This window comes from Dermacentor andersoni, chromosome 3 (assembly GCF_023375885.2).
Source record: "Dermacentor andersoni chromosome 3, qqDerAnde1_hic_scaffold, whole genome shotgun sequence".
NCBI lineage: Eukaryota > Metazoa > Arthropoda > Arachnida > Ixodida > Ixodidae > Dermacentor > Dermacentor andersoni.
Window position 1 is genome coordinate 152,118,877 of NC_092816.1, and position 12,765 is coordinate 152,131,641.

Below are 12,765 nucleotides of genomic sequence, written 5' to 3' on the forward strand. Positions count from 1 at the left end.
CGAAAAGGGCGCTGGGTCTTGAGAAGGCGCACGGACGGCGAAACCACATCGATAAAATTCTAATGAACGGGACTGTCGTTGAAGACAGTGAGAGCATTGGGAGCGCCTTCTTCGAGTACTACCAGTCACTCTTTGCCTTTCAGGCAGCGAATGTAGGGGGTTTTAAAGCGGATTTTCTTAATCTGATGCCGCGAATAAGTGATGATACCAAAGAACGATTAGAAGCCAAAATAACTGAGGGGGAAGTAGAAAAGGCAATCGACGATTTGAACCTTGGAAAGTCGCCTGGACCTGATGGCCTCTGCGCTGGGTGGTATAAGGCGTTTAAGAGAGAATTGGCTCCATTGTTGGCAGAGGTATTAAATGACGCGTATCAGCAGAAATGTTTGCCCCCTTCATTTGGAAAAGCGCACACCATACTAATACCTAAGAGCGATCAAACAGATAAACTAAAATTAGTGACATTCTATAGGCCAATATCACTAACAAATGTTGATTACAAGATATTTATGAAGATTTTAGCTACCAGACTCCAAGGCGTCATCAAAGAAATAGTTGGAGACCATCAAACTTGTGGCATCAGAGGGCGAACTATTTTTTCTAACATTCATAAGATGCGATCTGTTCTCGAGTGCTGTGACGTCACCGGAGGTGGCGTTGCAGTTCTTCAGCTCGATCTCGAGAAAGCTTTCGATTGTGTCGCGCATGTTATTTTGTTTGCCATCTTGGATCACGTTAATGTCGGTTCCATCATCACTGAGGGCGTGGCCTTGGCGTACAAGAATTGCACAACTAGATTAATTGTTAATAAGTCACTGGGGGCCCCCATTAACATTATGCGTTCAGTGCGCCAAGGCTGTCCCCTCAGTCCACTTCTGCTTGCTATTTATATAGAGGCCATGTGTGTGGCAATAAATGAAAATGACAAAATACGTGGTTTTAGATTGGCAGCGACAGAAGTGAAGCTACTGGCGTATGCAGACGATATTGCAGTGTGTTGCATAGATAAACCAAGTGTAACCGAAGCAATATCTGTAGTAAATCATTTCTGTGAAGTCACGAGTAGCAGAGTAAATTGGAGGAAATCCCTAGGGCTGTGGCACGGGAACTGGCTTTCCGCACCGGACTATTTCGCGAATGTGACCTGGGTGAAAACTCCGATGAGGTATCTCGGTGTTCCCCTAGACAGTTACAATAACAGTGATGAATATTGGAGGAACCAGACAAGTGACATGAAAGAAAAAGCAGACAAATGGAAGGGTACTAACCTGTCTGTTTTTGCAAGAGCGACAGTTTGCAACATCTTTTTAATTGCCAAGTTATACTATGTTATGCAAGCGTTGTATTGTTCTAGACTGAACGTGCAAAGGCTGCACAGAGTGTTTGCGGTTTTCATATGGGGTTCAACATGGGAAAGGTGCAGCCGAACAAATTTGTTCAGAAGAGTGAAAGACGGGGGTGTGGGATTAGCCCATCTTTTTGTTCGACAACTGGTCAACCGATTTTTCTTTTTCCGGGATGTGCGCGATCCTTTTCTTCGCACCGTATGTCAGCTCAGATTAAGCAACACATTGCCGGCACATGTTGTCACAACGGCAAGCATGAATGGAACACTTCGTGGCTATCTTAAGGAAGTGGCCGACAGTGTCCGTTTCCTTACGGTTCGGTTTTCAAATGATTACCTATGTCAAGTGAAAAGGAAAACGCTGTATAAAGACGTGTGTGATATTGTATTCCCAGTGCCGCTATACAGAGCCATATACAGTGGAGAGCAAGGACAGGACGTTCTTAAACGGGTGAAACGCATGCAGGTGCCACCAGGGGTAAAATCCTTTTTCTTTAAGCTCCACACGGGAACCCTGTCCGTGAAGACGTTTATGGAAGAACGGGGCTGTCTCGTACCGTGGGGTTCTCACTGCTTGATCTGCAAGAAACCCGGAACCATAGATCATGTCTTCTTGCACTGCTGGGCTGCTGTGTTCTTTTGGGACGTCTTGAAGCGAACCCTGAAGAAAGAATTACCTGTAAACCCCCAAGGGATCAGGTATCTGCCTATTAAGGATGAAGACGGCGTCCCATATGACTTCATTATGTTGAATGCTCTCCACTGTATATGGCGGTCTCGAATGGCTGGGTACCACTGCGATCCCGACGCACGGCCGGTTCATATATATTTCAGAGAATGTATGTCGCGGTTTGTTGATGTACAAAAAATGCAAGAATGTGCACCGGATTGGCTGTCGAGACTTGAAGCTCTCACAGCCATGAAGGAATTTTAATTTGACAACGCCGTTCCTATACGGACGGATGGCATTATCGTAATTTTTTTTTCGCTATTTTGCATTTCTGAAGTGTGTGTAATATTTGTATTTTCTGTGTTATGTCAAAGACCGGCATTAAATAAAAAAAAAAAAAAGGGGGTGTAGCTCAGTGGTAGAGCGCTCGCTTCGCATGTGAGAAGTCCCGGGTTCAAACCCCGGCACCTCCAGTGTGGTGTGAAATTAAACTTTCTATCACTTTATTTCGCAACACAAAGTAAGCAATCCAATTATTAAAAAAAAACGATGCTACGTCACTTCCATATAAATATGTAATACTCGCATTTCTCGCGCTGGCTTTCACAACTCCACGTCCTCACAAGCGCCGTTTCTTTAACGACAACACTAGGATGACTGCAGGCACATCAGGTGACCAGCAATAAGATTATACGAAAAGAAGCTTTTTCCACTTCCTAGCGGCTGCTGGCTTTGAAGAACAATAAATCGTCCACACATGACACCCTTTATTATTCCGGGGGTGTAGCTCAGTGGTAGAGCGCTCGCTTCGCATGTGAGAAGTCCCGGGTTCAAACCCCGGCACCTCCAGTGTGGTGTGAAATTAAACTTTTTATCACTTTATTTCGCAACACAAAGTAAGCAATCCAATTATTTAAAAAAAACGATGCTACGTCACTTCCATATAAATATGTAATACTCGCATTTCTCGCGCTGGCTTTCACAACTCAACGTCCTCACAAGCGCCGTTTGTTTAACGACAACACTAGGATGACTGCAGGCACATCAGGTGACCAGCAACAAGATTAATCGAAAAGAAGCTTTTTCCACTTCCTAGCGGCTGCTGGCTTTGAAGAACAATAAATCGTCCACACATGACACCCTTTATTATTCCGGGGGTGTAGCTCAGTGGTAGAGCGCTCGCTTCGCATGTGAGAAGTCCCGGGTTCAAACCCCGGCACCTCCAGTGTGGTGTGAAATTAAACTTTTTATCACTTTATTTCGCAACGCAAAGTAAGCAATCCAATTATTTAAAAAAAAACGATGCTACGTCACTTCCACATGAGTAAGTAATACTCGAATTTCTCGCGCTGCCTTTCACAAATGCAAGTCCTCACAAGCGCCGTTTCTTTAACGACAACGCTAGTATGACTGCAGGCACATCAGGTGTGCAGCAGCAAGATTAATCGAAAAGAAGCTTTTTCCACTTTCTAGCGGCTGCTGGTTTTGAAGAACAATAAATCGTCCACACATGACACCCTTTATTATTCCGGGGGTGTAATCAGTGGTAGAGCGCTCGCTTCGCATGTGAGAAGTCGCGGGTTCAAACCCCTGCACCTCCAGTGTGGTGTAAAATTAAACTTTTTATCACTTTATTTCGCAACACAAAGTAAGCAATCCAATTATTAAAAAAAAACGATGCTACGTCACTTCCATATAAATATGTAATACGCGCATTTCTCGCGCTCTTTTCACAACTCAACGTCCTGACAAGCGCCGTTTCTTTAACGACAACACTAGGATGACTGCAGGCACATCAGGTGTGCAGCAACAAGATTAATCGAAAGGAAGCTTTTTCCACTTCCTAGCGGCTGCTGGCTTTGAAGAACAATAAATCGTCCACACATGACACCCTTTATTATTCCGGGGGTGTAGCTCAGTGGTAGAGCGCTCGCTTCGCATGTGAGAAGTCCCGGGTTCAAACCCCGGCACCTCCAGTGTGGTGTGAAATTATACTTTCTATCACTTTATTTCGCAACACAAAGTAAGCAATCCAATTATTAAAAAAAAACGATGCTACGTCACTTCCATATAAATATGTAATACGCGCATTTCTCGCGCTCTTTTCACAACTCAGCGTCCTGACAAGCGCCGTTTCTTTAAGGACAACACTAGGATGACTGCAGGCACATCAGGTGTGCAGCAACAAGATTAATCGAAAAGAAGCTTTTTCCACTTCCTAGCGGCTGCTGGCTTTGAAGAACAATAAATCGTCCACACATGACACCCTTTATTATTCCGGGGGTGTAGCTCAGTGGTAGAGCGCTCGCTTCGCATGTGAGAAGTCCCGGGTTCAAACCCCGGCACCTCCAGTGTGGTGTGAAATTAAACTTTTTATCACTTTATTTCGCAACACAAAGTAAGCAATCCAATTATTTAAAAAAGCACGATGCCACGTCACTTCCACATAAGTAAGCAATACTCGCATTTCTCGCGCTGGCTTTCACAACTCCACGTCCTGACAAGCGCCGTTTCTTTAACGACAACACTAGGATGACTGCAGGCACATCAGGTGTGCAGCAACAAGATTAATCGAAAAGAAGCTTTTTCCACTTCCTAGCGGCTGCTGGCTTTGAAGAACAATAAATCGTCCACACATGACACCCTTTATTATTCCGGGGGTGTAGCTCAGTGGTAGAGCGCTCGCTTCGCATGTGAGAAGTCGCGGGTTCAAACCCCGGCACCTCCAGTGTGGTGTAAAATTAAACTTTCTATCACTTTATTTCGCAACACAAAGTAAGCAATCCAATTATTAAAAAAAAACGATGCTACGTCACTTCCATATAAATATGTAATACGCGCATTTCTCGCGCTCTTTTCACAACTCAACGTCCTGACAAGCGCCGTTTCTTTAACGACAACACTAGGATGACTGCAGGCACATCAGGTGTGCAGCAACAAGATTAATCGAAAAGAAGCTTTTTCCACTTCCTAGCGGCTGCTGGCTTTGAAGAACAATAAATCGTCCACACATGACACCCTTTATTATTCCGGGGGTGTAGCTCAGTGGTAGAGCGCTCGCTTCGCATGTGAGAAGTCGCGGGTTCAAACCCCGGCACCTCCAGTGTGGTGTAAAATTAAACTTTCTATCACTTTATTTCGCAACACAAAGTAAGCAATCCAATTATTAAAAAAAACGATGCTACGTCACTTCCATATAAATATGTAATACGCGCATTTCTCGCGCTCTTTTCACAACTCAACGTCCTGACAAGCGCCGTTTCTTTAACGACAACACTAGGATGACTGCAGGCACATCAGGTGTGCAGCAACAAGATTAATCGAAAGGAAGCTTTTTCCACTTCCTAGCGGCTGCTGGCTTTGAAGAACAATAAATCGTCCACACATGACACCCTTTATTATTCCGGGGGTGTAGCTCAGTGGTAGAGCGCTCGCTTCGCATGTGAGAAGTCCCGGGTTCAAACCCCGGCACCTCCAGTGTGGTGTGAAATTAAACTTTCTATCACTTTATTTCGCAACACAAAGTAAGCAATCCAATTATTAAAAAAAAACGATGCTACGTCACTTCCATATAAATATGTATTACGCGCATTTCTCGCGCTCTTTTCACAACTCAACGTCCTGACAAGCGCCGTTTCTTTAACGACAACACTAGGATGACTGCAGGCACATCAGGTGTGCAGCAACAAGATTAATCGAAAAGAAGCTTTTTCCACTTCCTAGCGGCTGCTGGCTTTGAAGAACAATAAATCGTCCACACATGACACCCTTTATTATTCCGGGGGTGTAGCTCAGTGGTAGAGCGCTCGCTTCGCATGTGAGAAGTCCCGGGTTCAAACCCCGGCACCTCCAGTGTGGTGTGAAATTAAACTTTTTATCACTTTATTTCGCAACACAAAGTAAGCAATCCAATTATTAAAAAAAAACGATGCTACGTCACTTCCATATAAATATGTATTACGCGCATTTCTCGCGCTCTTTTCACAACTCAACGTCCTGACAAGCGCCGTTTCTTTAACGACAACACTAGGATGACTGCAGGCACATCAGGTGTGCAGCAACAAGATTAATCGAAAAGAAGCTTTTTCCACTTCCTAGCGGCTGCTGGCTTTGAAGAACAATAAATCGTCCACACATGACACCCTTTATTATTCCGGGGGTGTAGCTCAGTGGTAGAGCGCTCGCTTCGCATGTGAGAAGTCCCGGGTTCAAACCCCGGCACCTCCAGTGTGGTGTGAAATTAAACTTTTTATCACTTTATTTCGCAACACAAAGTAAGCAATCCAATTATTTAAAAAAGCACGATGCCACGTCACTTCCACATAAGTAAGCAATACTCGCATTTCTCGCGCTGGCTTTCACAACTCCACGTCCTGACAAGCGCCGTTTCTTTAACGACAACACTAGGATGACTGCAGGCACATCAGGTGTGCAGCAACAAGATTAATCGAAAAGAAGCTTTTTCCACTTCCTAGCGGCTGCTGGCTTTGAAGAACAATAAATCGTCCACACATGACACCCTTTATTATTCCGGGGGTGTAGCTCAGTGGTAGAGCGCTCGCTTCGCATGTGAGAAGTCGCGGGTTCAAACCCCGGCACCTCCAGTGTGGTGTAAAATTAAACTTTCTATCACTTTATTTCGCAACACAAAGTAAGCAATCCAATTATTAAAAAAAAACGATGCTACGTCACTTCCATATAAATATGTAATACGCGCATTTCTCGCGCTCTTTTCACAACTCAACGTCCTGACAAGCGCCGTTTCTTTAACGACAACACTAGGATGACTGCAGGCACATCAGGTGTGCAGCAACAAGATTAATCGAAAAGAAGCTTTTTCCACTTCCTAGCGGCTGCTGGCTTTGAAGAACAATAAATCGTCCACACATGACACCCTTTATTATTCCGGGGGTGTAGCTCAGTGGTAGAGCGCTCGCTTCGCATGTGAGAAGTCGCGGGTTCAAACCCCGGCACCTCCAGTGTGGTGTAAAATTAAACTTTCTATCACTTTATTTCGCAACACAAAGTAAGCAATCCAATTATTAAAAAAAACGATGCTACGTCACTTCCATATAAATATGTAATACGCGCATTTCTCGCGCTCTTTTCACAACTCAACGTCCTGACAAGCGCCGTTTCTTTAACGACAACACTAGGATGACTGCAGGCACATCAGGTGTGCAGCAACAAGATTAATCGAAAGGAAGCTTTTTCCACTTCCTAGCGGCTGCTGGCTTTGAAGAACAATAAATCGTCCACACATGACACCCTTTATTATTCCGGGGGTGTAGCTCAGTGGTAGAGCGCTCGCTTCGCATGTGAGAAGTCCCGGGTTCAAACCCCGGCACCTCCAGTGTGGTGTGAAATTAAACTTTCTATCACTTTATTTCGCAACACAAAGTAAGCAATCCAATTATTAAAAAAAAACGATGCTACGTCACTTCCATATAAATATGTATTACGCGCATTTCTCGCGCTCTTTTCACAACTCAACGTCCTGACAAGCGCCGTTTCTTTAACGACAACACTAGGATGACTGCAGGCACATCAGGTGTGCAGCAACAAGATTAATCGAAAAGAAGCTTTTTCCACTTCCTAGCGGCTGCTGGCTTTGAAGAACAATAAATCGTCCACACATGACACCCTTTATTATTCCGGGGGTGTAGCTCAGTGGTAGAGCGCTCGCTTCGCATGTGAGAAGTCCCGGGTTCAAACCCCGGCACCTCCAGTGTGGTGTGAAATTAAACTTTTTATCACTTTATTTCGCAACACAAAGTAAGCAATCCAATTATTAAAAAAAAACGATGCTACGTCACTTCCATATAAATATGTAATACGCGCATTTCTCGCGCTCTTTTCACAACTCAACGTCCTGACAAGCGCCGTTTCTTTAACGACAACACTAGGATGACTGCAGGCACATCAGGTGTGCAGCAACAAGATTAATCGAAAGGAAGCTTTTTCCACTTCCTAGCGGCTGCTGGCTTTGAAGAACAATAAATCGTCCACACAGGACACCCTTTATTATTCCGGGGGTGTAGCTCAGTGGTAGAGCGCTCGCTTCGCATGTGAGAAGTCCCGGGTTCAAACCCCGGCACCTCCAGTGTGGTGTGAAATTAAACTTTTTATCACTTTATTTCGCAACACAAAGTAAGCAATCCAATTATTAAAAAAAAACGATGCTACGTCACTTCCATATATATATGTAATACTCGCATTTCTCGCGCTGGCTTTCACAACTCCACGTCCTCACAAGCGCCGTTTCTTTAACGACAACACTAGGATGACTGCAGGCACATCAGGTGACCAGCAATAAGATTAATCGAAAAGAAGCTTTTTCCACTTCCTAGCGGCTGCTGGCTTTGAAGAACAATAAATCGTCCACACATGACACCCTTTATTATTCCGGGGGTGTAGCTCAGTGGTAGAGCGCTCGCTTCGCATGTGAGAAGTCCCGGGTTCAAACCCCGGCACCTCTAGTGTGGTGTGAAATTAAACTTTCTATCACTTTATTTCGCAACACAAAGTAAGCAATCCAATTATTAAAAAAAACGATGCTACGTCACTTCCATATAAATATGTAATACGCGCATTTCTCGCGCTGTTTTCACAACTCAACGTCCTGACAAGCGCCGTTTCTTTAACGACAACACTAGGATGACTGCAGGCACATCAGGTGTGCAGCAACAAGATTAATCGAAAAGAAGCTTTTTCCACTTCCTAGCGGCTGCTGGCTTTGAAGAACAATAAATCGTCCACACATGACACCCTTTCTTATTCCGGGGGTGTAGCTCAGTGGTAGAGCGCTCGCTTCGCATGTGAGAAGTCCCGGGTTCAAACCCCGGCACCTCCAGTGTGGTGTGAAATTAAACCTTCTATCACTTTATTTCGCAACACAAAGTAAGCAATCCAATTATTAAAAAAAAACGATGCTACGTCACTTCCATATAAATATGTAATACTCGCATTTCTCGCGCTGGCTTTCACAACTCCACGTCCTCACAAGCGCCGTTTCTTTAACGACAACACTAGGATGGCTGCAGGAACATCAGGTGACCAGCAATAAGATTAATCGAAAAGAAGCTTTTTCCACTTTCTAGCGGCTGCTGGCTTTGAAGAACAATAAATCGTCCACACATGACACCCTTTATTATTCCGGGGGTGTAGCTCAGTGGTAGAGCGCTCGCTTCGCATGTGAGAAGTCCCGGGTTCAAACCCCGGCACCTCCAGTGTGGTGTGAAATTAAACTTTTTATCACTTTATTTCGCAACACAAAGTAAGCAATCCAATTATTAAAAAAAAACGATGCTACGTCACTTCCATATAAATATGTAATACTCGCATTTCTCGCGCTGGCTTTCACAACTCCACGTCCTCACAAGCGCCGTTTCTTTAACGACAACGCTAGGATGACTGCAGGCACATCAGGTGTGCAGCAACAAGATTAATCGAAAAGAAGCTTTTTCCACTTTCTAGCGGCTGCTGGCTTTGAAGAACAATAAATCGTCCACACATGACACCCTTTATTATTCCGGGGGTGTAGCTCAGTGGTAGAGCGCTCGCTTCGCATGTGAGAAGTCCCGGGTTCAAACCCCGGCACCTCCAGTGTGGTGTGAAATTAAACTTTTTATCACTTTATTTCGCAACACAAAGTAAGCAATCCAATTATTAAAAAAATACGATGCTACGTCACTTCCATATAAATATGTAATACTCGCATTTCTCGCGCTGGCTTTCACAACTCCACGTCCTCACAAGCGCCGTTTCTTTAACGACAACACTAGGATGGCTGCAGGCACATCAGGTGACCAGCAATAAGATTAATCGAAAAGAAGCTTTTTCCACTTCCTAGCGGCTGCTGGCTTTGAAGAACAATAAATCGTCCACACATGACACCCTTTATTATTCCGGGGGTGTAGCTCAGTGGTAGAGCGCTCGCTTCGCATGTGAGAAGTCCCGGGTTCAAACCCCGGCACCTCCAGTGTGGTGTGAAATTAAACTTTTTATCACTTTATTTCGCAACACAAAGTAAGCAATCCAATTATTTAAAAAAGAACGATGCCACGTCACTTCCACATAAGTAAGCAATACTCGCATTTCTCGCGCTGGCTTTCACAACTCCACGTCCTCACAAGCGCCGTTTCTTTAACGACAGCGCTAGGATGACTGCAGGCACATCAGGTGTGCAGCAATAAGATTAATCGAAAAGAAGCTTTTTCCACTTCCTAGCGGCTGCTGGCTTTGAAGAACAATAAATCGTCCACACATGACACCCTTTATTATTCCGGGGGTGTAGCACAGTGGTAGAGCGCTCGCTTCGCATGTGAGAAGTCCCGGGTTCAAACCCCGGCACCTCCAGTGTGGTGTGAAATTAAACTTTTTATCACTTTATTTCGCAACACAAAGTAAGCAATCCAATTATTAAAAAAAACGATGCTACGTCACTTCCATATAAATATGCAATACTCGCATTTCTCGCGCTGGCTTTCACAACTCCACGTCCTCACAAGCGCCGTTTCTTTAACGACAACACTAGGATGGCTGCAGGCACATCAGGTGACCAGCAATAAGATTAATCGAAAGGAAGCTTTTTCCACTTCCTAGCGGCTGCTGGCTTTGAAGAACAATAAATCGTCCACACCTGACACCCTTTATTATTCCGGGGGTGTAGCTCAGTGGTAGAGCGCTCGCTTCGCATGTGAGAAGTCCCGGGTTCAAACCCCGGCACCTCTAGTGTGGTGTGAAATTAAACTTTCTATCACTTTATTTCGCAACACAAAGTAAGCAATCCAATTATTAAAAAAAAACGATGCTACGTCACTTCCATATAAATATGTAATACGCGCATTTCTCGCGCTGTTTTCACAACTCAACGTCCTGACAAGCGCCGTTTCTTTAACGACAACACTAGGATGACTGCAGGCACATCAGGTGTGCAGCAACAAGATTAATCGAAAAGAAGCTTTTTCCACTTCCTAGCGGCTGCTGGCTTTGAAGAACAATAAATCGTCCACACATGACACCCTTTATTATTCCGGGGGTGTAGCTCAGTGGTAGAGCGCTCGCTTCGCATGTGAGAAGTCCCGGGTTCAAACCCCGGCACCTCCAGTGTGGTGTGAAATTAAACCTTCTATCACTTTATTTCGCAACACAAAGTAAGCAATCCAATTATTAAAAAAAAACGATGCTACGTCACTTCCATATAAATATGTAATACGCGCATTTCTCGCGCTCTTTTCACAACTCAACGTCCTGACAAGCGCCGTTTCTTTAACGACAACGCTAGGATGACTGCAAGCACATCAGGTGTGCAGCAACAAGATTAATCGAAAAGAAGCTTTTTCCACTTCCTAGCGGCTGCTGGCTTTGAAGAACAATAAATCGTCCACACATGACACCCTTTATTATTCCGGGGGTGTAGCTCAGTGGTAGAGCGCTCGCTTCGCATGTGAGAAGTCCCGGGTTCAAACCCCGGCACCTCCAGTGTGGTGTGAAATTAAACTTTTTATCACTTTATTTCGCAACACAAAGTAAGCAATCCAATTATTTAAAAAAGCACGATGCCACGTCACTTCCACATAAGTAAGCAATACTCGCATTTCTCGCGCTGGCTTTAACAACTCCACGTCCTCACAAGCGCCGTTTCTTTAACGACAACGCTAGGATGACTGCAGGCACATCAGGTGTGCAGCAACAAGATTAATCGAAAAGAAGCTTTTTCCACTTTCTAGCGGCTGCTGGCTTTGAAGAACAATAAATCGTCCACACATGACACCCTTTATTATTCCGGGGGTGTAGCTCAGTGGTAGAGCGCTCGCTTCGCATGTGAGAAGTCCCGGGTTCAAACCCCGGCACCTCCAGTGTGGTGTGAAATTAAACTTTCTATCACTTTATTTCGCAACACAAAGTAAGCAATCCAATTATTAAAAAAAAACGATGCTACGTCACTTCCATATATATATGTAATACTCGCATTTCTCGCGCTGGCTTTCACAACTCCACGTCCTCACAAGCGCCGTTTCTTTAACGACAGCACTAGGATGACTGCAGGCACATCAGGTGACCAGCAATAAGATTAATCGAAAAGAAGCTTTTTCCACTTCCTAGCGGCTGCTGGCTTTGAAGAACAATAAATCGTCCACACATGACACCCTTTATTATTCCGGGGGTGTAGCTCAGTGGTAGAGCGCTCGCTTCGCATGTGAGAAGTCCCGTGTTCAAACCCCGGCACCTCCAGTGTGGTGTGAAATTAAACTTTTTATCACTTTATTTCGCAACACAAAGTAAGCAATCCAATTATTAAAAAAAAACGATGCTACGTCACTTCCATATAAATATGTAATACTCGCATTTCTCGCGCTGGCGTGCACAACTCCACGTCCTCACAAGCGCCGTTTCTTTAACGACAACACTAGGATGGCTGCAGGCACATCAGGTGACCAGCAATAAGATTAATCGAAAAGAAGCTTTTTCCACTTCCTAGCGGCTGCTGGCTTTGAAGAACAATAAATCGTCCACACATGACACCCTTTATTATTCCGGGGGTGTAGCTCAGTGGTAGAGCGCTCGCTTCGCATGTGAGAAGTCCCGGGTTCAAACCCCGGCACCTCCAGTGTGGTGTGAAATTAAACTTCTTATCACTTTATTTCGCAACACAAAGTAAGCAATCCAATTATTTAAAAAAAAACGATGCTACGTCACTTCCACATGAGTAAGTAATACTCGAATTTCTCGCGCTGCCTTTCACAAA

The 12,765-nt window shown here is 44.6% G+C and overlaps 27 non-coding genes across 27 annotated transcripts; all 27 read left to right on the forward strand.

Annotated features, from left to right (window-relative positions):
* Positions 1 to 2,416: 2,416 nt before the first annotated feature.
* TRNAA-CGC (transfer RNA alanine (anticodon CGC)) lies at positions 2,417 to 2,488 on the forward strand. The gene has a single exon. It is a non-coding gene; the product is annotated as a tRNA-Ala (tRNA).
* A 304-nt stretch (positions 2,489 to 2,792) lies between these two features.
* TRNAA-CGC (transfer RNA alanine (anticodon CGC)) lies at positions 2,793 to 2,864 on the forward strand. The gene has a single exon. It is a non-coding gene; the product is annotated as a tRNA-Ala (tRNA).
* Positions 2,865 to 3,168: 304 nt separating this feature from the next.
* Positions 3,169 to 3,240, forward strand: TRNAA-CGC (transfer RNA alanine (anticodon CGC)). The gene has a single exon. It is a non-coding gene; the product is annotated as a tRNA-Ala (tRNA).
* A 679-nt stretch (positions 3,241 to 3,919) lies between these two features.
* On the forward strand, positions 3,920 to 3,991 carry TRNAA-CGC (transfer RNA alanine (anticodon CGC)). The gene has a single exon. It is a non-coding gene; the product is annotated as a tRNA-Ala (tRNA).
* A 303-nt stretch (positions 3,992 to 4,294) lies between these two features.
* TRNAA-CGC (transfer RNA alanine (anticodon CGC)) lies at positions 4,295 to 4,366 on the forward strand. Its single transcript has one exon. It is a non-coding gene; the product is annotated as a tRNA-Ala (tRNA).
* Positions 4,367 to 4,671: 305 nt separating this feature from the next.
* On the forward strand, positions 4,672 to 4,743 carry TRNAA-CGC (transfer RNA alanine (anticodon CGC)). The gene has a single exon. It is a non-coding gene; the product is annotated as a tRNA-Ala (tRNA).
* A 303-nt stretch (positions 4,744 to 5,046) lies between these two features.
* On the forward strand, positions 5,047 to 5,118 carry TRNAA-CGC (transfer RNA alanine (anticodon CGC)). The gene has a single exon. It is a non-coding gene; the product is annotated as a tRNA-Ala (tRNA).
* Positions 5,119 to 5,420: 302 nt separating this feature from the next.
* TRNAA-CGC (transfer RNA alanine (anticodon CGC)) lies at positions 5,421 to 5,492 on the forward strand. Its single transcript has one exon. It is a non-coding gene; the product is annotated as a tRNA-Ala (tRNA).
* A 303-nt stretch (positions 5,493 to 5,795) lies between these two features.
* Positions 5,796 to 5,867, forward strand: TRNAA-CGC (transfer RNA alanine (anticodon CGC)). The gene has a single exon. It is a non-coding gene; the product is annotated as a tRNA-Ala (tRNA).
* A 303-nt stretch (positions 5,868 to 6,170) lies between these two features.
* On the forward strand, positions 6,171 to 6,242 carry TRNAA-CGC (transfer RNA alanine (anticodon CGC)). The gene has a single exon. It is a non-coding gene; the product is annotated as a tRNA-Ala (tRNA).
* A 305-nt stretch (positions 6,243 to 6,547) lies between these two features.
* Positions 6,548 to 6,619, forward strand: TRNAA-CGC (transfer RNA alanine (anticodon CGC)). The gene has a single exon. It is a non-coding gene; the product is annotated as a tRNA-Ala (tRNA).
* Positions 6,620 to 6,922: 303 nt separating this feature from the next.
* TRNAA-CGC (transfer RNA alanine (anticodon CGC)) lies at positions 6,923 to 6,994 on the forward strand. Its single transcript has one exon. It is a non-coding gene; the product is annotated as a tRNA-Ala (tRNA).
* A 302-nt stretch (positions 6,995 to 7,296) lies between these two features.
* On the forward strand, positions 7,297 to 7,368 carry TRNAA-CGC (transfer RNA alanine (anticodon CGC)). Its single transcript has one exon. It is a non-coding gene; the product is annotated as a tRNA-Ala (tRNA).
* A 303-nt stretch (positions 7,369 to 7,671) lies between these two features.
* Positions 7,672 to 7,743, forward strand: TRNAA-CGC (transfer RNA alanine (anticodon CGC)). The gene has a single exon. It is a non-coding gene; the product is annotated as a tRNA-Ala (tRNA).
* Positions 7,744 to 8,046: 303 nt separating this feature from the next.
* On the forward strand, positions 8,047 to 8,118 carry TRNAA-CGC (transfer RNA alanine (anticodon CGC)). Its single transcript has one exon. It is a non-coding gene; the product is annotated as a tRNA-Ala (tRNA).
* A 304-nt stretch (positions 8,119 to 8,422) lies between these two features.
* Positions 8,423 to 8,494, forward strand: TRNAA-CGC (transfer RNA alanine (anticodon CGC)). The gene has a single exon. It is a non-coding gene; the product is annotated as a tRNA-Ala (tRNA).
* A 302-nt stretch (positions 8,495 to 8,796) lies between these two features.
* Positions 8,797 to 8,868, forward strand: TRNAA-CGC (transfer RNA alanine (anticodon CGC)). The gene has a single exon. It is a non-coding gene; the product is annotated as a tRNA-Ala (tRNA).
* A 304-nt stretch (positions 8,869 to 9,172) lies between these two features.
* On the forward strand, positions 9,173 to 9,244 carry TRNAA-CGC (transfer RNA alanine (anticodon CGC)). Its single transcript has one exon. It is a non-coding gene; the product is annotated as a tRNA-Ala (tRNA).
* Positions 9,245 to 9,548: 304 nt separating this feature from the next.
* TRNAA-CGC (transfer RNA alanine (anticodon CGC)) lies at positions 9,549 to 9,620 on the forward strand. The gene has a single exon. It is a non-coding gene; the product is annotated as a tRNA-Ala (tRNA).
* Positions 9,621 to 9,924: 304 nt separating this feature from the next.
* TRNAA-CGC (transfer RNA alanine (anticodon CGC)) lies at positions 9,925 to 9,996 on the forward strand. The gene has a single exon. It is a non-coding gene; the product is annotated as a tRNA-Ala (tRNA).
* Positions 9,997 to 10,301: 305 nt separating this feature from the next.
* TRNAA-CGC (transfer RNA alanine (anticodon CGC)) lies at positions 10,302 to 10,373 on the forward strand. Its single transcript has one exon. It is a non-coding gene; the product is annotated as a tRNA-Ala (tRNA).
* A 303-nt stretch (positions 10,374 to 10,676) lies between these two features.
* Positions 10,677 to 10,748, forward strand: TRNAA-CGC (transfer RNA alanine (anticodon CGC)). Its single transcript has one exon. It is a non-coding gene; the product is annotated as a tRNA-Ala (tRNA).
* A 303-nt stretch (positions 10,749 to 11,051) lies between these two features.
* Positions 11,052 to 11,123, forward strand: TRNAA-CGC (transfer RNA alanine (anticodon CGC)). The gene has a single exon. It is a non-coding gene; the product is annotated as a tRNA-Ala (tRNA).
* A 303-nt stretch (positions 11,124 to 11,426) lies between these two features.
* Positions 11,427 to 11,498, forward strand: TRNAA-CGC (transfer RNA alanine (anticodon CGC)). Its single transcript has one exon. It is a non-coding gene; the product is annotated as a tRNA-Ala (tRNA).
* A 305-nt stretch (positions 11,499 to 11,803) lies between these two features.
* On the forward strand, positions 11,804 to 11,875 carry TRNAA-CGC (transfer RNA alanine (anticodon CGC)). Its single transcript has one exon. It is a non-coding gene; the product is annotated as a tRNA-Ala (tRNA).
* A 304-nt stretch (positions 11,876 to 12,179) lies between these two features.
* Positions 12,180 to 12,251, forward strand: TRNAA-CGC (transfer RNA alanine (anticodon CGC)). The gene has a single exon. It is a non-coding gene; the product is annotated as a tRNA-Ala (tRNA).
* A 304-nt stretch (positions 12,252 to 12,555) lies between these two features.
* Positions 12,556 to 12,627, forward strand: TRNAA-CGC (transfer RNA alanine (anticodon CGC)). The gene has a single exon. It is a non-coding gene; the product is annotated as a tRNA-Ala (tRNA).
* The last annotated feature ends 138 nt before the right edge of the window (positions 12,628 to 12,765 follow it).